General features: G+C 31.1%; 1 protein-coding gene and 1 long non-coding RNA gene across 3 annotated transcripts in view; one reads left to right on the top strand and one right to left on the bottom strand.

The window, feature by feature from the left end:
* The window catches only part of LOC145971467 (uncharacterized), a 107,882-nt gene extending 107,617 nt beyond the window's left edge, over positions 1–265 (top strand). Inside the window, exon 4 of the long non-coding RNA XR_014438886.1 lies at positions 237–265. This is a non-coding gene — a long non-coding RNA (uncharacterized LOC145971467). The remainder of the gene's footprint in view (positions 1–236) is intronic.
* The window catches only part of Kair1d (Kainate-type ionotropic glutamate receptor subunit 1D), a 396,680-nt gene that overhangs the window by 265,483 nt on the left and 108,016 nt on the right, over positions 1–23,181 (bottom strand). The window lies entirely within an intron of this gene.

Here is a 23,181-nt window from a genome sequence, read left to right as displayed (position 1 = left end):
TTTAGGTATATTAATTTGATTTATTTATTTGAACAGTTGATTTAAATGATATCAAGCAAGTTTATATTTTAAGAAAGAATCTTTCCAAATTTAGAAAATTTATTAAATTCATTAAATTTTCTGCTTATATATTATTATATATCGTATAAAAAATTTGATATAATAATAATTTTTTTAAATATTAATTCTTTTGAACGCTATTATAATTTGGACTTCATATTTTGTATATATTACAGATCAACGTAATTTCAATGCAGCCAACACCGCTGTTGCTCATCAACAAACGGTGAGTAATCAACGTTTTATTTTATTTTGAAGTAAGGGATTTATGAAAACTATATTTGAAATAATGTAGTTGAATAACTATCTCTTTAGCAACATAAGAATATTATAGACAAATGTATGACTTATTTTAGATCCATTGTCTTTAAAATGAATGAGAACTAGAATAGAGATTAAATTAAATATTTTATCCGGAATATTCGGTCGGACTCACAGCTAAAGAAAACAGTAACAAATTATAGACGAATAATAGAATGATTGATTATCAATGTCTCACTTGATATTTCGAAGTGAGTTTATGTATACAATTATGCACAATCAAATACAGATTTTATAAATAAATACGAATGTAAATATATATAAATTCATGGGTTGCGGTAATAAAATTTGTTCATCGCTTTTCAAAGTTTACGATTTGAAATAAATATTATATTGTATAATTTAATTTCGGATATTCGCGAAACATGATTGAAGCTTTTTCTATTAAAACAATTAATTTTCGATTCAATAGTTAAACTTTCTGATATTTTTGAATATAATTTTGATGAAAAAGATCACAGAATATTTTTTAATTAAAATTTGATTGCCGATCCAATGATCTTTTGCGATCTGAACGTGCGTCTAATGAAGATCATAATCGAGCATAAACAGCCATAAACAAGCGTAAAACTTTTATGCTTATCTTCCGGCTATAATAATCAACCGCAATAGGAATTTTTCTCTTCATTCTCAATCTCTGGCTAAAAATCGAGCGAAAATGAACGTGGCAAGATAAAAAGTAAATCCAATACTGGCCAGAAGAATGGATAACCTTACCTGTACCGTCTTATTGCTTCTTTGTCTGGAAGTTCTATAGTAATTATTTGATCGATTGTTCTATCGCGAGAAAAAGCATTAAAAATTATGAAACTTTATTATTTTGAAAAAATAACTGAAGAAATTAATACGCATTCGAAAACAATACAGATAACACAATTAATAAAAATTTCTAAAAGATACCTGAAAAATTCATAAATAATTGTTCTATAAAATTAGAAATAAAAAATTTTCTCATATCTAAAGAGGAAAAGTTAAATATCCATTGAGAATTATTTTATGTATTTATTGGAAAAAATGTTTCAAAAATTAATAAATCATCTAAATACCAGAAATCTATGATAGGAATCAGGATCAGGAATTTTTTTCATGTCATAATTTCGAGTGAGCATTTTTGCCGTACAAAAAAATTTGCATTCGATTGAATCAGAGACTTCATCTTTAAAGAAACGTCCTCGTTATACGCGACAAGTGTCGAATATTTCGCGAGACAGGCATTTTTATCGCTTATCCTTAAACTGGAGTTCATACATCTCGTACGACCAGCACGCGCGTTGTACGGTACATAGGATACATGGGAAAAAGCTATAAAGCCTTTCCACGAGGCTCTCGTAGGGCTTTCCCCTTCTCTCTTGGAAACAAGTCGGGCGAAGATGGGTGAGGATCTTAAGCCGGAAAGTTTATCCGACCGAGTAGGTAAGTACACTTCGCATGAGGATAGTGTACGCTTCTCTATCTAAAATATACAGGATCCTAAATCGCGATATTACTAAAGCGATTCCCAAACGCTTCGAATATCGCCTCGAATTCTGCAATTTCTGTCGGCCCTTTCGTGCGCCGGCACGCGATCGCTCCGGGAATTGTTGCTTGTGAATTATAAATTGACGTTTGCATCTCCTAAGCCGAACGCTCTCTCTCTCGCTTCATTAATTTATATATCATCAAAAACTCGGCGCAAGTGAACAAAACAAATATTCGCGCTTGCGTTTCTTAAGTATGCCGCGGTTTTGATTTGAAAAATAATCCCGTTTATGGATTAAACGTGAAGAATTTCAGCAAAAAATAGGAAAAATATTAAAATTAGTTGATGGACTTTTTATTGATCATAATTTTGCCGAAACGCCACAATATGTTGGAAAGATAATATCAAACCAATGCGATGATGGATAGCCAAAAATTCGCATATGTGCCTGCTCGATAGGGCCGTTAAAGCGAGGCAAAAGCGCTGAGGAAGCGAAATAACGAGGACGAGCAGCTTCAACCATCAATAAACGTTACACGCGATACACGAGTTTTCAACAAAGCAGAAATGGGTCGAATCATTTCGCCACCTTGCCGTTACGATGAAGGAATGCAGAAAGTAAAGTAAGAGAACATCCAAACAAGAACAGGAATAAGATGAATTTTACACGAGAAGCTTTCGCTCTCTCCCGATAATCCGATACGGGTCTCGATGCCATCCGGATAAACTTGAGTTTTACCTCGCATGCCAACAAAAAGGTTTAAAAAAAATGTTTGCTAAATATTCGCAATAGATGCATCATCATCATACGACGCATTGTTTACCGGATTGTTTGACGGATAATTGCGGATTATTACAAAGATACCGTCGGTAGAAGCGAGCACCAAAGGTCCGTGTGATTGAGAGGATTCTTGCTGTTGCTGTTAGTCGAGCAAGTGCGACATACCGACAAACTGGAGTACGCCAATTTACACTGATTTGCAGGGCATGGATTAGCCAGGAATTTAACTCCTCTGATGGTGCGACTGTACAATTAGATGCGACGGACATTTATGACGAAATAGTACATCTACCAAAATGCCGCGGATCCCTTTACAATCTTGCTCGATAGCTCTTCAAACTATCAGCGAACTCATCCTCGCGAGTTGAAATCATTGTTACCATTCGCCATGTGCAATGGTACGCCGCAAACTAATAATAGGGAACATAATGAAAACCAATATTCGCATGAATGAACATTTAATGTGGCAATCGAGCGGCGAATTACCAATTTTACAATCGCAGTTAATCAAGCATAATAATTTGTCGGGAAAGATATCTTCGAGAAAAGTACTTAATTATTATTGAAAAGGTAGTCTTTAGTCTTCATTTTAAATAATGATAAAGTAATGATAAAATAATTTTTTGTAAAATTCACAGATCAGCAAGTATTAAAAAATAATTATAGTAATGATTTCAATATTTTTAGAAAATATAAGATGGATATTAATATTATATAATATGAAATGGCTATATATATATATATATATATATATATATATATATATATATATATATATATATATAACTATAAAATATGTAAAATAAATAACTATAAATATAAATAACTATAAAAACAACATATATATGCATACATATATGTGTTTTGTGTGTGTGTTTGTGTTTCTTATAATATAATACAATATTAAAAATAATATTTTAGAGAGAAAATTGTTTTATAATTGAAAATTGTGTACGACTTATAACAATTCTGTGTCAAAAAATTGTGATTTGTGATATGTCAGAAATTGTCAAAATTTTTTTGAAGCACTCTATCGATTACTCTTTTCTCTACATCGGGGAAATACAGAAAATTCACAGAATATGGGCTTTATATGGCATACGTGTCGTCGCAGCAATTTTCTGTATTCGAAATACCGACAACGACGAATGCGGCGACAAAGTGCCGCGAGATTTACGAGTTTTACAAACATGGCGGCCGAAGATTTACGAGTTTCGCAAATAAGAATCCGTCGTGAGAATGAAGAGAGTTAACGGTAGGAAACTTTGCTCGCGCGTTCCTTTTGCATATGCAATATCGCAAAAGAGAAAAATCTAACTGAAATATGACGTATGATGACACCGTCGAATGTGCTGCTATCAAGTTTTAATCCAGTTAGAAAAAAGACCAGTTTGAAAAAAATATTTGGAGGAATTATAGATTCTCTTTTACATGTATGTGTAACTTCGATATTTGTACTTTTGCATCTACCCAATACAGATATTCGTTATCTCAATCATAATCTACGATATATATCAAAGATAATATTTTTATCAAAAACATAATTACATATGTATATGTGTGTGTGTATGTGTGTTGTGCAATGGCTATCGATCGAACTGAAGCGGTATTTGGAAATTAATTATACGATCGTAATCAGTTGAGCTTTGCTGTTTACGATTCGTTCGAAACGCAATTTCGACACACATAAATTAACTTCGCGCATTTATACGAATGCAAGCATGTTTGGTCGCGTTAGTTACATGTAACCGTGTGTATAATTACGCGGTCCGAAAGCAGAGCGAAGTAGTGCAGGATGCTCGTTTGATCGCGATTATTTCTCTAATTGGCCAATTAGCATCATCCAAAAAGAACGGACGCGAGTATCGTGTTTTACGGATGAATGCTCTTTATTCACGATAGACGGAAATGCGAGAACAATTAATTATTTTACTCATGTTATTCGCCCTTACGTGCATACGTATACGAACGACTAACGGAATAACGCTCGCCAACTTTCGGCAGTTTCGTATAATTTCACGCAGCAGAATTGAATTTCCTCCTTCTCCTGTACAGCTGAGAACTTTCTCTGAAGTAATTCGACTTTCCGCGCAGTGCTATTCGGGATTTAATTTCCCCATCCGGAGTATTAAACATTTTTATCGGAGTCGAACCCTTTTTCGTTGGAAGCACTTGCGAGCGAAAAGTGATTATTGGCGGATTAATAGGATGCTCGCGAGACAATAACTCTGGCAGGAGTAAGTTTGCATTTAACTCAAGAGAGAAAGGCAGATTCGCGATTCCTTATGATTACCTTTTGTAAATCCACAAACCTCGCAAAGATAATATGAGCGTCTCGAAGTGGCTTAAGAAGTTAATGTACTTATTAACTCTAGTCTTTAACAACCTACTAAGCTTGTGCAAACAAATAGCTCGAAAGTTTTGATTATACATTTAATAATATATGTATGACTAGAAGAAATGAAGAGGCATAGTGTATTTAAATACTCAAGAGAGAATTATTTTTTAACTTATAGAAATATAAATCTAGCATGGAATTGATTAAAAACAAAGTTTACATTTTAAAATTTCCCAATAGTATTGAAACAAAGCAATAAATCATTACTTTTTTGACTTTTTTTCTTTTATTATGCCTTTTTAATAAAAATACTACTTTATTAGTATAAAAGGATTCTTAACCATCACGTGCAGCATTTTTCAATTTTTCAATATATAACAAAATAATTGTATATTCGGATGATGTATCTCGCAAGATTAACTCGGGGTCATTTCTATCGATTTATTTATTTAAAAATATTGAAACAGCTCTTGCTTTGAAAACTAAAATGTTTTAATATTTACATTTGAGTTGTAATCGACAAAATCATGCTACGAAAGATTCTTCTTGTACTTTTTGTAATTTCAATACTTAATAACCAATTTAAAAAAAAGGTTATATTTTAATGAAGAAGTTTTAAAAAATTCTTATATTTTAATGATAAAGCTCTTTTAATATTTTAATGATAAAGCTCCTTTAATATGTTAATGATTTATGGTGAACACTTTTATCATAATAATAAAAAAAAATCTATTTCAAATTGTCATTTTGACATCTAATGTTGTAAATATCTCAACAAAGGTTGACTTTTCGAAAAAATATTCTAATATAAAAGTTATTAAACTCATAAAGTACTATCAATGAAGTGACTCAAAAGTACAATTTTCTGTTAAAAAAAAATTTTTAATTGATAATATGGAAACTATGGATATTCAAAATTACTCATAGAACCCCCTTATTTATTTTACAATTTTGATATAACGGATATATCTTCCCCTATCTCTAACCGTTTTCGAAAAAAATGTGAACTTTAGGATCATGCAGGCTCATCCTGTAAACATCCTATTAAAATCGACACAATATTTCTTTCTAATTTTGATAATTACATGATTATTTATCGATGTAATGCAATTTGCACACATATATTTATGCTATTAAATATATAGGCTTTCAAAGCGAATGTTACAAGCTTTCGCGAAAATGCCGGCAGGTCATAGGGCAAACGGAGTCTTGGCAACGGAGTAATCTAACAGCAAATAATTAATATTTAACTACATTATCGTAGTTGTAATTCACCGCGGATATGCAACGAACCCTCGTGCGCACACACGCACCCACGCACGTACACTCGCTGTCGCAATTAATCTATCGCAATTAATCAATCGGCACTTCTCTCACGATAATAACGATATTTAACGCGCCCAATCGTTTTCATCAAGACCAATTACAACTGCAATTAACTGCTTCGCGTTATATTACGCCCTTCGCGAGCCCTTCACAGTGTTACCGAATCTTCGAAATGGCAGCCACTTCCGGGTAATTCTCGGAATTTCCGCAAGCAATTCCAACGGCAGCACGGCAGTTTCGTAATTAGTTCCTTGTTGCTAACGGAATTTTAATCGATTTTCTCAAAGCACTCGCGAACTTTAATATATTAATTGCTATTTAACGGACAAATTCGATTGTGGTGCATTTGCGATCGTCGTGTCACGTTTGCCACGGGCGATAATAAAACTCCAAAAATTTTTCAATTATGGTACATATACCATCTATAAAGGAAGAAATTAATATAAATTTGGCAAATTTTAATCATTCGTTAAAAAATACAAAAGAAACAAAGGAAAATAGAATATATATAATATAGGACAGTGTTTTTGAGGAAATTATTTGTGAAAATTAAAAAATTGAAAACTTGTAAGTGAAAGAAATAAAATTGCGTAATTAATATTTTACATTTTCCGCGCGTACGCTCTTTTTTTATTAAATTTCCCAATTTATTATTGTTTAAATAAATGCATCGGGTGAATTCGTTTAACTAAAATCGTCTGCTTTTTTTCATCTCTATGTTTCTGCGAATCCTGAGTTTTCCAAACTCTATTACCTAAAATCGACCGAATTTTTTAACAAATTCAGGTCAACTCACGACGAACTTTTCCATCGGAGACTTCAGGCACCTCGAGTCGCGCTCTGTTTTCTTCGCCTTTCGAGAAGATACGCGACTTCGTTACGACGTTTCTCAAGGCAAGGTGATGTCAAACCGAATGTATTTAGGATAGTACGCTGCAAATTCAGATCAGTGCGTAGCCACCAAACGCGAAACTCTCGTGGGACGATGCAATCGATTTTCCTTGTGGCCACTCTCTCGCTGGTACGAGAAATTTCCACCGAGCAAAACTTTCAGTTCCCCCGTCTAACCGAAAGTACATCGCTTCAGAACGACGAGAGGATACAGTTGATGATACCGGCTTGCAAGAAAATAAAATTGCTAAAATTCTTAATCTCGAATGACAATTTTTACCTTATAATTTAATGATGTTACATGCTGAAGTATATAATACAATAAATTAGTTCGAAAGGATCATAAAATATTTGCAAATGGTAAATTTAAAATTATTTAAGATTTTTTATAATAAAATACCGCAAAACTAGCTTATCGAAATTTTTAAAATAACAATAATAGCGATATAATAATATCTAATTATTAAAAATTATTAAATTGATAACTATCTATTTTGTTTTGTGTCTCGTAAAACGCGTGAAATGTGGTTGTATCACTTTTTATTTTCTTCTATATATTTATTTGGTGATATGTGAAAAATATAAATTTATTGTAGGATGTATTAGTCGTTTTCAACTGAGAATAGCTAAACAAAATGTTTCCAATAACTCTTAATAATTTATTTTATATAATTGTGTACGTTTTTAAAACGACTAATTCAGTTAATACATTTTTTAAATTATATCTCCAAATAAAAATATAAAGTATTACGAAAACAACAAAGCATGGTATTCCCCCTTCTCGAGCCCTCCTTAATTACAAGTTAAACAGTCGCGACTTTAAGGTTCCCGCGCACGATTAGAGCTTCCATTCCGCATCTTAACAGAGTCTGCATAATAGAATTACATGACACCCCTTGGTCGTGACACTGTCTACGAAAGATTTACTTTAGGTAGTAACTACTTTGAAGGTAGTTAGTCGACAAAAGGAATCGTTAAATACAGACAGAAGGAGCATTTTATTTTGGTCATCTCATGAAACTTCGCATCTCTTTTCAAAAACTTTTCGCTATTTAACGCTACAGCTGGCAAAGATATAAGAACTTTTACCGCGAAAATTCCTTACAATTTCTCAGAGTGTTATGTGATTTTATGGTAGAAATGACACATTTATTTGTAAAATATTTTACGTCGAAAAATTTTTCTTTATTAAATAACAAACTCAAATATAAGTAAAATATATTGTAATAGAGAATAAAATTAGTTTATAGAATTCATTTTAAATAAAAAAATTAAGAAAATCAATATTATAAGCTTGAATTCACAATTAATTAAACAAAATTTGAAAAAATAAATTTTTATTAATTAATGAGAGAAATCAAAATTTATTTATACAAAGAATAATGAAGGTTTTATCTAAGAAATGAAAATGTTATATTTATTACTAGATTTGTAATAGAGATTTGTAATGTATCACGTTGAAAGATCGAAACGTTTTCTCTTTCCTTATCATTCACTCTATAACACTTACTTTTTTAATGACTATCCACGATCTCTATTACTGTGAAACAACTTGCTGCATCTATCTCCTTTCCCCATATACTGCCGCAACCAACTTGTTCGTCACGGTCGTGCATTACGTCGCTAATCGTCTTGAGTTCCGCTGCAATTAAACGTTAGTTTAGCGTAGTACCGAATTGCGTGTGCGAACAATTTCGCGGTTTCTTTTTATCGTAGCGGCGACGATCTGTTAAAAAGTCAAATGTCAACGAGATATACCTCTCTAAAAGTTCATGCGTCTTCGAAATATATTTTTTATTATAGGAAAAAATATATTTCAATAAATAGAAGAATTTATTTATTCTCGAGTGAATTCCTCTTTTTAAAATAATTAATAGAGAAGAACGGATACTACGATATAACAAGCCATCAAAATATTTGCATAAGATTATATTGTTAATTCTTAATCATCATGTATTTTTTAAATCTGAAAAAGCTTGAACCCTTCTCGCGAGGTATCGTGTGCATTGATAATCATTCGGTGGAAAATGGCGAAATCCCGAGCCAGAGAGAGCGAGAGACGGTGTCATCCGATCAATCGAGAGCGATATTCAATTTCCGCGTGCGCGAATCGCACGTATCTGACGCGATGTTTGCAACCGTTGCGCTGCGGGTGGGATTTCTCTTTTCAAGTTTGAGGATAGGATCTGATATTCTGAATATTTTTCGAAGCTTATAGCGGTGAACAAAGGCATATAGGCGTAGTACGGTGCGGGAATAAAAAGCGGGCGCACGCAGATACCGACATGTCGTTATTGTTGTACAATTGTCTGCAATTTGCTAGAGTTCCCGAATTCCAAAATGACTATCGGCACTACATCGATTACCTTCGTACCATCGCAGTGCATACAAACAATTCCGTCCGATCGTACATTCGATTCAGGAAAGGGATGGGACAATGGGATGATGGTGAAAGGGGAAAAGAGAGGTGATAGGAAGAGAGGAAGTCCTAACTAGTGGGAACAATATGGCTAATTGTACCGTGTAACATCCGTGTAAATATGTATTCACGAAAAAAAGATATCGTTCTCTGTCTCATGACAGAGCAAAGTGATATAATTGCTATGAATGATAATTAAAGGGAAAATTAAATTCACATATATATATTGTGATGCTCTATCTATCATTTATATTATTTCGATTCCGTTATTTATGTCTATATTATTTTAAAAAATTTATAAAATCATTTTTGCCTTCTAATTGTTCTGCCAGCGCAGCTATTTAATGAAGAAATAATAATGTATAATCTAAAATTTAAAAATTACATCGCCGATAATGCGCTTGCAGATATTATTCTGCTTTTAACAATTAAATTACGTTTTGTTTTTTGATTTAAAATAATGTAAAGTTTTTTAAATAATTATTTTTTGATATTGTTAAATTTTGATACAACGCTTGATCATATTAGCTTATTAAACTAATATACATATTCGTCAAAAATTATAATAAAATACTTCGTCACAATAATATTTTTAATCAAAATATTTAGCAGGTTGGGATGTAGAATTATCGATCCATTAAATTACAATTTTATCTAAAACTATTCAAAATTATATTGACGGGCGACCAATAAATTTAACAATTTCAGATAGACAATCACGCAAAATTATACAAATGTAAATGTTGTATATATTCGTAGACATTCACATACTCCAACTTTCGGTTCTCTAGAAAAGTTTGCTATTTCCCGAGTATTTCCGCTTCCATGGGACTTTTGAACATTTACCGAAACGGGAGCGAATTATCTGGATGCAACCGAGCTCTTGTATGGTCACGACAAAATTTTGCACGTGTTCATTGAAAGTTTCTTTAAATTACTATACCATGCCATAACGTTGCGGCGTATTACAATACAAACACTTTCTATTTATAATGTGCATTTTCTATCGGAATGAAATGTAAAATTTTCATTAATAAATTCTCGTTCTTTCGTTTTGTACAAAATACGTTATATAGGATCATTATTTCGTATATAATTTATTTTGATAATTTTAATAAATCATGCAAACTGGTATATTTAAATATCACTCGTTAAAGTTTCAACTAAACCATGATTTTTATTTTTTAATTAATCTATTTTATGAAAAAAATCTCATGAAAAATATCGTCCTATATCTCATGACAAAGCAAAGTGATATAATACCGATATTATATCGATATTATATCATATACATATGTATATACGAATTTTATATCGCATTTATAATTTTTTTTTAATTTTATATATGTACTACATTTGCACAGAATGAGCACATATTGCATTTGAAGTTTGCAAATATCTGCTTTAAACAAAAACGTATCTTATTAAATATTTAGTACATGAATTGAGAGAGCTCTTATTCATTGATATAATGAAAAACATTATTGATTTTTCAATCCTTATCAACATGTATCAAATATATTTCTGCATATCTGAAATACTCTTGTACTGTATATCAAAGTAATAATAAAAATGGTCAAAAAACTTCAATTGATTTTTCACGCAAAAGTATATTCAATAATTTTTTTTTAAACTTGTGTGCAATATTTGATGAAGCGATGGAATAAGAGAGGAACACGACAATATGAGGACAGAAATGCGTTTTATTAAATAAATATATAATAAATATGATAGATCTTTGTTTTGGATTTGACATCAAATGTGAATTTTTAACTCTTAATTCATGTTGACGTGAAAAACATTTTCTTTAATAATTATTTAATTTTTAATTAATCTATTAATTTTGTAACTGATAAATAAAATTATTTATTTATTTATATTGTAAAAAAGAGAAATATAACTCAGCTTATTTCTTTTAAATTTTCACGAATCAATATCATGTCACATTCATTAATTTTTCCATAAATTGTTAGAAAGCTACTAGAGCTACTTTCTTTAACTCTTAATTATATGATGAAGTAGAATTTAAAAATTACCTTGCTTTCAATTTGTTATTTTTAAGCCAAGTAATTAAAATTTATATCATATAATAACATTAATTGTAACATATTTTATTTATTGAAGTAAGTAAATCCTACACAGTTTTTAATGAAAGCGTAGCGCAATCAGAGCGTACTTATATATCGTATAAAGATGATACCTCGATAAAAAAAAATTGTGTCATAAAAAGGTTTCTTCCTTTTCTAATTAAGCGTGATTGCGATCGTTTGAAAAATGCAAATTTGGTTAACAACGCGGTTGATTATTGCATAATTGGATGGTAACACGTGTCTTGGCAATACATAAGTAGTGTGCATACGTCATCGTCGTCGTTGTCGAGATGTTAATTTCGCGCAAGATTATTACGAGAATTGTCCCCGCGGACGCGGGTATTACGTAGTCCCAAACGCGTTTCGTCGGAAATAACGCGTGTGTCGCCGTCGGCGAAATGAAACAACAAGAATAGCTACGTCAGGAACATAGCCGCGCGCGGCAGAATGCATCGGGCGTACGCTTGCACCGCATTTGAATGTTATTTAATAATCCGCTGACAGCGACATAAATTTCTAGTGTTTCTATTGAATAATACACGTATTATATATATGTATGCGTATGTGTACACGCACGTTTCTACTCTTTAAATGCGCTGAAAAGCTCTTACGCTAACTTAACCCTTAAATGAATTACTGCTTAGTGGTTATCCATAATTATTCTTCCTAATTAATTGTGTATAAAAATTTTTTAATATTTTTACATTAAAATTAAAAATTTATATACAGATATTTTTTTGCACATATAATTATTTTATAAACAAATAACACATTACATACCTAATTGTCATTCAGATTACAACAATTAGCAATTATCAGCTTGCATGAATAATTTATTCATTTCACAATTAAAAATTTATAAACGTATTAAGACGGCAATTATTTAAATTAAAATTAAATATTTTGCGCAATTTCGAAATAAAAATTGAAGCGATAGGAGTTGAAAATTATTAACTAACGTTATATTTAATTAATAATTATTTTAAAAATAATTATTTTTTTAATGATTCTCATTATATCTGAACAAAATCTCGCATCGCGAGTATTAACTGATCGAATATCTAATAATTAATTTTTGATGTATTAAGTATTTCAAGTATTTGGCATTTATATTTTACAATTTTACAATGTACTTCATAATTTATTTTTTAATTAAAAGCAAATTAATTAACACTTGATACTTGTTTTTCAAAAACATATTTATATCGTATATTTTTTAATCAAGAGAAAAAAGGAATATGATAGATAATTTTTGATATATATTTGATACATATTTTTGATATAGATAATTTATTATAATATTATTATAAAATAAATTCTCCCCTTTTCGCATATAATGTAACAGATATTAATACATATTAATATAAATGTATTCTACATAAAAATATAAATATTATATCATAAAATATATTAAAATAACCCTCCCAATGTATACCTTGACGTGATGAGAGGGCTCAGTATCTGGATGGTGCTTTAAGGTTTATCCTAAAGATTTAGGATAAATCTTAAGGGAAAGCCTGAAGGGAAAGCTAAGTACCCAATTATTAGCATAGCATTACTACGAGTCGCACAATGGCTCATGCGGCTCTTGCTCAAAGTTATTGTTGAATTCCCGAGTTGGCTTGAAGTGTGATTCTCGTATGAAACAGGATTTTCGCGGTCGTGTCAAAATTCGTTCAAAATATCGTGTGTGAGTCAATGGATCTTGACGATCGTGACAATCTGAGAGAAGGGAACTTAAGAAAGAACAATCCTGTAGTAATCCTGTGTAGTAAATAATTTATTTATTCGTATATATATTAGTTACTTATTAATTACGTACAAATTTAAATTAAGTAATGACATAATTTAATTTTTAAAATAATTTAAAATAATTTAATTTAATTTATACGATTGAAATAAGAAAGAATAGTAGAAAAACATTATACAAAAGCTATAATCTTGCAAAAGTTTTTATTTTCATAGCTTTTAATAGAATTATTAAAAAATTATGAATAGAAACTTTTCAAAATTGATAAAATTATTTCATTAATCTGCTTATTATTTTATGCACACCGAGTATAAAATTCGATGCATACAGTAATTTCTTTGAAATAATTAATTATTTGAAAGAATTAATTATTTGAAAGAATTAATTATTTTGAGCTAATTACAATTTGATCTTCTATTTATACATTATAAATCAATGTAACTGACAATCTGAGAGGAAGAAGAGGTTTAGGAGAGTCATCTTACATATATTTTTTTTTCATATTTATTCCGCTTATTGCACGCATCGGATATAAAATTTGACGTCCATTATAATAATTTTTTGAAATATTAATTAAATCTTGAATGCTGTTGTAATTTGGATTTTATAATATATAGGCAACACTTCAATATCAACAACTCTGCTGTTGTGCATCGGTTTTAGAGAATGACAACTTTTATTTGATTTTAAGGTAGTAACAGATTCATAAAGATTATAGATTGTAAATTGTAGATCCGTTGCTTTAAACTCGATGAATTAGGACAAATTAAACTATATATATATTTTTTAATAAATTCTTTTAATATACATTAAAGCATATAATAAGTATAAATTAAAGTATACATTAAAGAAAGATAGGAAGAATTTTTTAAATTCATATTATTTATTTATTTTATTTAAGGAATGCGCATACTCTCTAGTAATTTTATTAATTGTAATAACAAGGCGTTATAGGAATGCCTTATTCTTGGATATATCGATTTTATTCTAATGTTTTGCATTCTATCCGTCTATGTAACATATCACAAATCATCACATATCACTTTATTTTGATTTATGTAAATCCAAGTTACGATTAATTAAATTACATTAATATATAATACATATAATATGTGATATAAATTACATATATATTATGTGTAAATTATTAATCAATTCTATTTTATTATAAATTTATTATGAATTTTATTATAATGTTATTATGTTGTATTATTATAAAAATATGAATCAAATCATTTTGCTCGATGTGATTTGGCATTATATTTAATTTAATGACATATAACAAATAACATACTCGAGCATAAAATTATACATTGATGAAGATAATTAGCTGGCAACGGAAAGAATTCCCTTTCTTCATTTATCTCTGATAGACGTCGAAGTTACATCTCTGGCTAGATGTTGCCAGAATAATTGCGGTCAAGTAGGTCAACTACTGATTTGAAAAATGGTTGATTTACGCTATGCATAATAAGTGACTAAACCTGACTAGTGGATGTAAAAAATACATTTGAAAGAAAATGCATGTATTTTTATACATCTACGTGTAATGATGCATATTCTGAACGTAAAATAAATTAACGGAGATGCATAAAATAAATTAATAATTGCATAAAATAAACGGAAACACTACTGCAATGCGTTCGTAAATTAAATCACGTAAAGATTAAGTCATGTAAATGTAAAATGTTTATGCTTATTGGCTAATGATAATCAGCCAGTTTGAGTTTTTCTCCTTCCTCGATTTCTGATAGAAGCTACATCTTTATTTTTGGCTAAAAGTAGTAAAATTAAATGGAACCAGATAAATTCAACTGGCCGAAGAATGGTTTATTTCTAAGTAAGATATGCAATATTAATCAGAAGGCATATGTTGTGATAAAAGGAAAATACATATGCATTTCTATGTGCAATAACATGTAATCTACATAAAATAAAGGAGTAAAACAAACGGGTACGCGTAAAATAAATGATAACGTGTAAAAAATAAACGGAGACGCAAAAAATAAACGGGGTCAGAAGAACGCTACTGGTGCGTTCGTGAATAAAATCCTGATTAGAGCACATTCCCTAAAACCTCAAGTAATCGCAGGTTTCCGCTGGCTTAACCAGCAAATAAGACCGTTATAAAAATAATGATACATGCAATTATGAATATTACAAGAAACATTATTTTTTAGAATAATTAATAAAATATTATTTAGATAGATATTTAAAAAAAATCATATCTTTTCTTTCTCGCATTTTAAGAAAAATAAAAAATATTCAACGTTATCTTGTTTTTAAATATAGACTCAATCATAGACTAAACATGAAATATTTTCAATTAATTTTTAATGTTTTCTTGCAAAGAAATCAAAGAGCCTCGACATTATATAAGTTAATATCACATTATTAATAAGAGTAAAGAAGTTTCTCAAAATATAGTTAACAATTTCTGAAAATTATAAACTTTTATTATTTTAATAATACAAAGATAAATTTGCGATACGAATTTAAATATAATCTGTTACAAAATATATATAATCTAAATTTAGATATGTGTAATCTGAATATAAAGTGGAAATTTTATACATGCTGCATATAAATATTCGTAAAAAAAATTGGAATATTATATAATAGCTAGCGATATTTTATTGGTGTTAATTAAAATTCATAAGTAATATTTATGCAAAGGCAAGAAATTACGTCGATGTAGTTCTTTCGAAACTTAATTATTTCTATGCCAAAACCATTAAAAATTCAAACGATTTTCTTCGTTTTATTAGTGCGAAGTCGAAAACACGAAATTCACGGTACTAATAGCAAATATATCGATTTGTTATGCTCATTCGCGTAACATTTTTACGAGCAACTTCGACGTGCTTCATGCCAGTTTCACTAGTCGGCCAAATTGGCTCTCGATAAAAGCCGGCGCTGTTACCGTTTCGTATGTATAGCGAGATACGTATTCCGAACTAACGTTTATCCGGTACAAAAGGCGCTCGTTACCTGCCAATTTAAAGTTTTAAATGGTGCTGATCGATACGCGCGGGCCACCATTCGGCAAATCGGGATCTTAAGCAAAAACGCACGTGGAGCATTGGCCGTGGCCTTTAAATAACGAGAACCGCTCGTTACCAATTTCGGTCGGTTTCGAAAATTACGAGCGCCGATTGAAACAATGACTGGCTAACATCCCGTGTCCGTTGTACTCTTTGCCTCGGCGGCGGAATCGGTCCTTTTATTTCCCCAGAGCGTAACGTTTCATGGTTTCATCGATTGGCGTGCCGAAACCGCGCACCGCTTTTGTCCCAAGGCGAAACGCAAAGAAAATCTACAAAGGCAGATTGCCGACCAAACGGCAACGGATCTTTCTAGCTGCGCGGATAGTTGTGCTACTTCGTTTACAATTTGTTACGCTTTATTTGTCACGCGCGGAGCCAAGAGTTTTGTAGTTCACAGAGCTTTTAAATTCAGAAATGCAGAAAACTGCGATTTATCGAGAAAATCACTGGTCTCTCTTTTATATTTTAATGTAGCTCTTTCTTTGTTTATTTAATGCTTATCTGAAATCCATCTCATCTCATCTTATTGAAGAAATATGAAAAAAAAAGAAATTAAATTTCCCTCTTAAATTATTCCATACTTTGAACAAACATCAAGGAAAATTTAAATTTAAAAAGTTTTAAGCTTGTGAAGTTATTTAAAATTACGTTTAACATCTAATATTTAAATTATTTAATATTTAAAAGCCACCTTTTTATTTGACTTATCTTGACCAATTCTACTTCTCATCACTTGTACCATTGAAGAAGCTGGATATCTTGTTACATAGATATCAACGCACTCAATACTTTTCGCACGACATTCAAGTTGTTACACGTTTCCAATTCGATTCAACTTTCTATAATTAAAGACTAACTTCTGCAGAGAGCTATAACTTATCCAATTTAATAAGCGAGTTTCACACTGTCGACCCAGTAACCGACGCGAGCGGTCGGTCAGTCGGTCGATAAGATGCACAGAAGCATGTAGAGTGACGACTGTGATAATTATGTAACGTTAATTAATGATCGCGTGAAGTTTCGATATCGTTTGGCATGCTCCGGCCGCATAATTGCGTATGATAATTATGAATCGGCGATCAATAATGCCGATTATCGTTATGTATTATTTCGAAATATCATCAACCATCATCTCCCCCCCCCCCCCCGGCTTACTTGACATGCTAATTAATTTAACAAATCGCATACACGCCGAACGCATATGGTTCCCACCCCGTAAATTAATCGACCCGATACTTTATTGGCGCATTCGTTTTGTCGTTTCCACGCAATTTTTCGACCCGCCCGTTTTCAACGTCCCATCATTCTTCTATACCGGTGCGAATCATATGAAGCATTAATTGTTATTCGCTTTATTTATGGGCATGCTCGTATAAAATGCTAGTTGTTAACCGTACCGTCCTCGTACGCGTCCTAAAATATTTATTACGCAAAACGTAAATTCGCACATGTACATGATACGCGTGAATTGGAATAAATGAGTAGAACATCAACCGAAAAATTACTCACCGTAAATATAACATTCCAAATTGATAAAAGAATCTGCAGATTAAAGTTAACGATATAAAAAAATAAAAAGACGAAAAGGGAATATCCAACATGTGTGTGGAAATTAACTTGCAATTAAATCATATGTACCTGAATTGACAGAATTAGATAATTTTTTTGCTAAACGAATTGTTCGACAACCGTTCGAAACGAAAAACTCATTAGCAAGCTTGATTTCACCATTTCATAAAATTATCCTTTGACTATGGATAATGACGGGCAATAAGTCTGATTAGTAGTACATTAATGTCTGCGTGAATCACATGCCATCTGCCAGAATGTGGACCTACGGGGATAATAAAATCGATATCTCTCTCGCGTGATATCCAGAACCAAATAAAAGCTCATTTAATACATGGAATCACCTAAACGAAATGTGTTTCAACAAATTGTCGCACATTAGTTTGTTACAAATAACATGCTTTAAATTTACAGAAGATATATCAGTATCATTTACACGTACTTATTCAATCAATGGTTACATATGTCTGACTTATTGCTAATACAAATAAAAAACGGTTCAAAAATTATTTTGGGTAAATGTTTACTTTAGGTTACACAGCTCAAAAAATTTTTATTTTCACATATGTTGTAGAGGATACATTCCTAAGTAATACACCGTTTGAATTTTGCAACGGTCTCTCTTCGTTCCTGAGATATGTGATTTTGAAATTTTAAGTTCTATATAAATTTAAATTGTTTATCTTTTTTTTAATTAGAATATTTATATTAGAATATTAATTAGAGATAGCAAAAGTAAACAAAAAAATATAAACATACAAGTAAAATATAATATGAAACCGTAATAAACAAATGTAAACAAAAAATGTAAATATATAAATAGGATATAACGAAAAGATGACGTAAAAGTATGAAACTTCAAAAGTGCATATCTCAGAAACGAAAAGAGACCGCCGCAAAATTCAAACGGTGTATTACTTAGGAATGTATCCTCTACAACATATGTGAAAATAAAAATTTTTCGAGCTGTGTAACCTAAAGTAAACATTTATCTTATTTTGCACGCGCGGTTCTGAAATTGACGTTGCTAATTCAGCGGCATCATTCTCTTTTTAAGCTAAAAATATTTAAAAACTCAAATATTAATACTTTAAATATTTAAATAGTGTTTTACATTTAAGCTTTTTTAAATTAATTAATTGCAAATTTTTTAGCAAACTTCGAAGTGGAAAAGCCAGCGTATAATCCAAGCTATGTAATTTAAGAAAAAGCTTATTTTACATACACATTTATATCAACTTTCCCCAGTGCTTTAATTTTAGAAAAATAAAGCGTAAAATTTCTTTTCAACTTCCAAACATTGTGTATATATTCATGTATGATATAAATTTAATATATATAGTATTATTTTGGACAATATATTTTTATTCGATTTTTGGATTTATATTTCTTCTATTTCCTGAAACGAATATAACTTTAAGAGATCAAGATTTTTTATACACGCAAAAAAGTGCGTAGCTTTCAAACGTACATTGTATGCATTTTACAAATTATCGTATCATTTAACGCATATCTCGTAAAAGTCCATTTCCTAAAGGTTTTCATGAAAACGCTAACGTATAATACAATCAAAATTCAATAATATGAACTCAATTTGTAGTAGCTCGTCGATATTTTTGTTTTGTATTCCCAGTTTATTGGCCGTGTTGCGTTTAACGTAGTTTTTCTAATTCCGTGCAAGAATCTGTCAAGTGGAATAAAATCATCAATGAAATAAATCCACTATAAATTGTTACATAGAATACACGAGAGTATTCAAAATTGACATATATTTTCAACGTTCTAACCTATATTTACATTTTTACGTATATTCGTTAAAAATTCTTTAAAAATTCGTTAAAATCGAGTACTCTCATTTTGATAGTAATGATATTTGCAAAAATCAAAACTCTGGATGAAAGCAGTCCTCTAAAATAATTATATCTTATTAAATAATATTTGTATCGCGCAATGAATTAATAATGATTTGTAAATTCAACTATTTGACAATAAATGAAATGTTAATCTTAGCAAAAATCTGAGAATTTTTATTTTGATAAAAAAGAATTAATCCGTAGAGGAAGCGAGCGAATATACAATATGTTCTTATTCGCATTCGTTGCCAAATAAAAATTTTATAGAAGTCGTTCTAATTCAAGAAATTCCTATTTTTCAATAATTAAATCATATTGCTAGATTATAATCAGCAATATTATTAAATTGAAAAATCATTTTCAAGAAAATATCATAGATTCTGGCAATATCAGATTTTATATATAAAAAAAAGGTTATTCCCTCTTACAATTCTTTATTTTGCTAAATCGGGGGTTCTTGAATTACCAATGAAACGATTTAATAACGATTTAACTCCGCAGTGCAGTTTTATCGAACTGTCTTATGGCTTTGTTTACAATCTTTCCTGCCGACGCTATCAATTGGAACTGATATAAACGGTAACTGCTATTTGAAATGTCTGAAAGTTTTGTTTCCGGTTCTCGTTTAAGGCCTGTCGATAAAAATCACGGCAGACTCGTTAGCTCGCCGGCCGAACAGCGCGTTTTTAGAGCCCGCCTTCGTTTCTTTTAGAACTTTGTAATATCATTAGGTTTTGCGAAATGCAGTTAAGACGCTTTCCTTGTAAAAGAACGCGCGCGATGGGATTTTTAAGTTTGCCCTCACTTAACAGAAGCAGGAAGAGGTTCGCACAGCGAGCGCATGCAGTAAAATAACTCAGCAAGGACGAGTACCTAGAGAATGTAAGCTCACGTCGGCCAGCATGTATACCGCCGACTCGTAACTTCAACAAAACATTCCAAAGTTGTTAACGTCTATCGCATTGTTGATCTTTAATCTCGATGATATAGATCAGTAAGTGAAAATATTTGATTTCGGCGCGACAGCGCAACGGGCCAACGTGTAACATATATCCCGTTTAGAAGCCAATTACTGACATAGTGCCCGTGACATCCCATCAAAACGGGACAATGCTGTGAATATATATATATTACATATGTCTGATGCCATGTACGGTTTACAGTAGCAATTCGCCTCGGAATGTCATGCGGAAGTTCTTCTCTAAAACTGAAATTTGCCACCACTGAGAAATGCATCATCGTTATAGATTTGATTGTGTAATATTTGTACTTTTATCTGATAACATAAATGCACAGAGAGCATTGAACTAATAAATTTTCTCTAGTCTAGAAAGATTGTTTTAACCAATATTTTTTCTAGTTTAACTTTGATAAGTATAATTAAGCGTAACGAAGCACTGCGCATTTTTATGAGAGACTAAAAAAACTGAAATTATTTTTACCCATCAAACAATAGAAATAGATAGCAAGTTCTTTATTAAGTTTCCAAGTAAAAATCTTATTAGAAAATTTTATCTTAATTTTAAGTTTTAAATATCTAAAGTTAAATATTGAAATTGAAAACTATGACGTTTAATTAAATATCGTGTCTAAAAAAAAAGATTCGACTCAAAAATGAAGAATAAAAATGCACACGATGTAGAAAGGGAGATCTGGAAAATATTCTACATGCATATATAATTTTGCGATTTTATCAACTCTCGCTGTGATCGCATAAATTATACATTTTGTAATGTGTCTACGCATGTGTGTAAAAAATCCATAAGTTCTTTAATTCCTAGATTATTCCGCTATTCGATCAAATTGGAACGCCATGATAGAACTTGGATTAAAAGCATGTATCATAAGATGATAAGCTTCTCGTACGATTAATCCATTAAACATTGAAATTGCGACTGGAATCAAACATTATATGTGTGTATAAATATTTTCCTTTAAAATTGATAATTATACATGATTCTTTATTAACACATTTAAAGATAAATAAATAAAAAAATTAAAAATTAGAGTCCCATAAAAATGTTGCAAGCGTTTAATTTCAAATCAGGACATTTACAATTCTTGAAACAAATATACCGAATTATTGAAATTATTATTTCGAACAAATTTAAAAAAAAAGGGCGAAGAATATTAAAATCTCAGTCTCCATAGTATTTATTGCAGGATTAACAGTCACATTAGTTAAGAAACGGCTAAACTTCTACATCGATCCTCGCTACTAGCTGCATAAAGGAGACATTCGCCGGAGTGTGGGAATTGACAATCGGAGAACGTGTCAAGCGTTTAAACGGCAACGCTCACCGTCTCCACGGGTGCTTTCCGCCGGTTACTCACGAGATTGCATCGAGCTGAACGGACGGCAAGTCGCGTTGGTCATTGTTCGCGGGTGCACCATCGTCGCTGTCGTCGTAGACGATGATCAAAGCGCATTACTCGCGCGTCGCCCGTAGCCAATGGAATCCGTCCAGCATCGACGGTCGCCGACAATTCCGACCAGAATTCAACCGGGAAGCGGATTTCACGGCGACCCGCACGCCTATATCTCGTCAAATCGACGAGATCGGGAAAGTGATCGATTTCGCAAGAAGCGCAACCGCCCCCTTCGATTTATGCTCGTGCACGATCTGCCATTCTCGAAATATTCTAAACACAAATATTCTAATTTCACGTATAAATATTTTTGAGAAATTTAAAAGATTCCAAATAATTCCAAGAGTTACGTTATTCAAGAATTTTAAGTGCGATGCAAGCAATGCTTGCAGAATCGAATGAATGTATTTATAAGTCCGGCTGCATTATTCGGCATTTAATAAATCGTGTACTGAACATCTCGGGAACAATAGAAATCGCGCATATTAAGTTGAAATAATTGAAAGCTATATTAATATTTATGTTTACAGTATTCATATTCATCAGTAATTATATTAGTATTGTTGTCGCAAATAAATTAGCATAGAAAAATAACGTTCAATTTTATTCGATCTTGATAGATATGGTATCATAATTGGAGCATTTAGCATTATAGTATTTATCCGCGATTTATAAATTAAACCTAATTGTTTTTCTAAGCAAAAAGTGTTTCTATAATATCGTAAAAAATATATATACACCTTAATTTATAAAAAATCTCGAGATTAAATCAAGCGAAAATTCTATCTGCATCATGTTAATAACTCGGATTTTCACTCTACCCGACATGATTCGGTATAACGACGATTTAAATTAAGACGTGATTATCGAACGTTTAGATACCTATCAGCTAGCAGGCAAACCGATA

The sequence above is a fragment of the Camponotus vicinus genome, unplaced genomic scaffold (assembly GCF_025532165.1).
Source record: "Camponotus vicinus isolate PSW18456_S1 unplaced genomic scaffold, iyCamVici1.0 SCAF_5, whole genome shotgun sequence".
Lineage (NCBI taxonomy): Eukaryota > Metazoa > Arthropoda > Insecta > Hymenoptera > Formicidae > Camponotus > Camponotus vicinus.
Note: the sequence above shows the minus strand (reverse complement) of the source record. Positions and strands in the feature narration are given on the sequence as shown.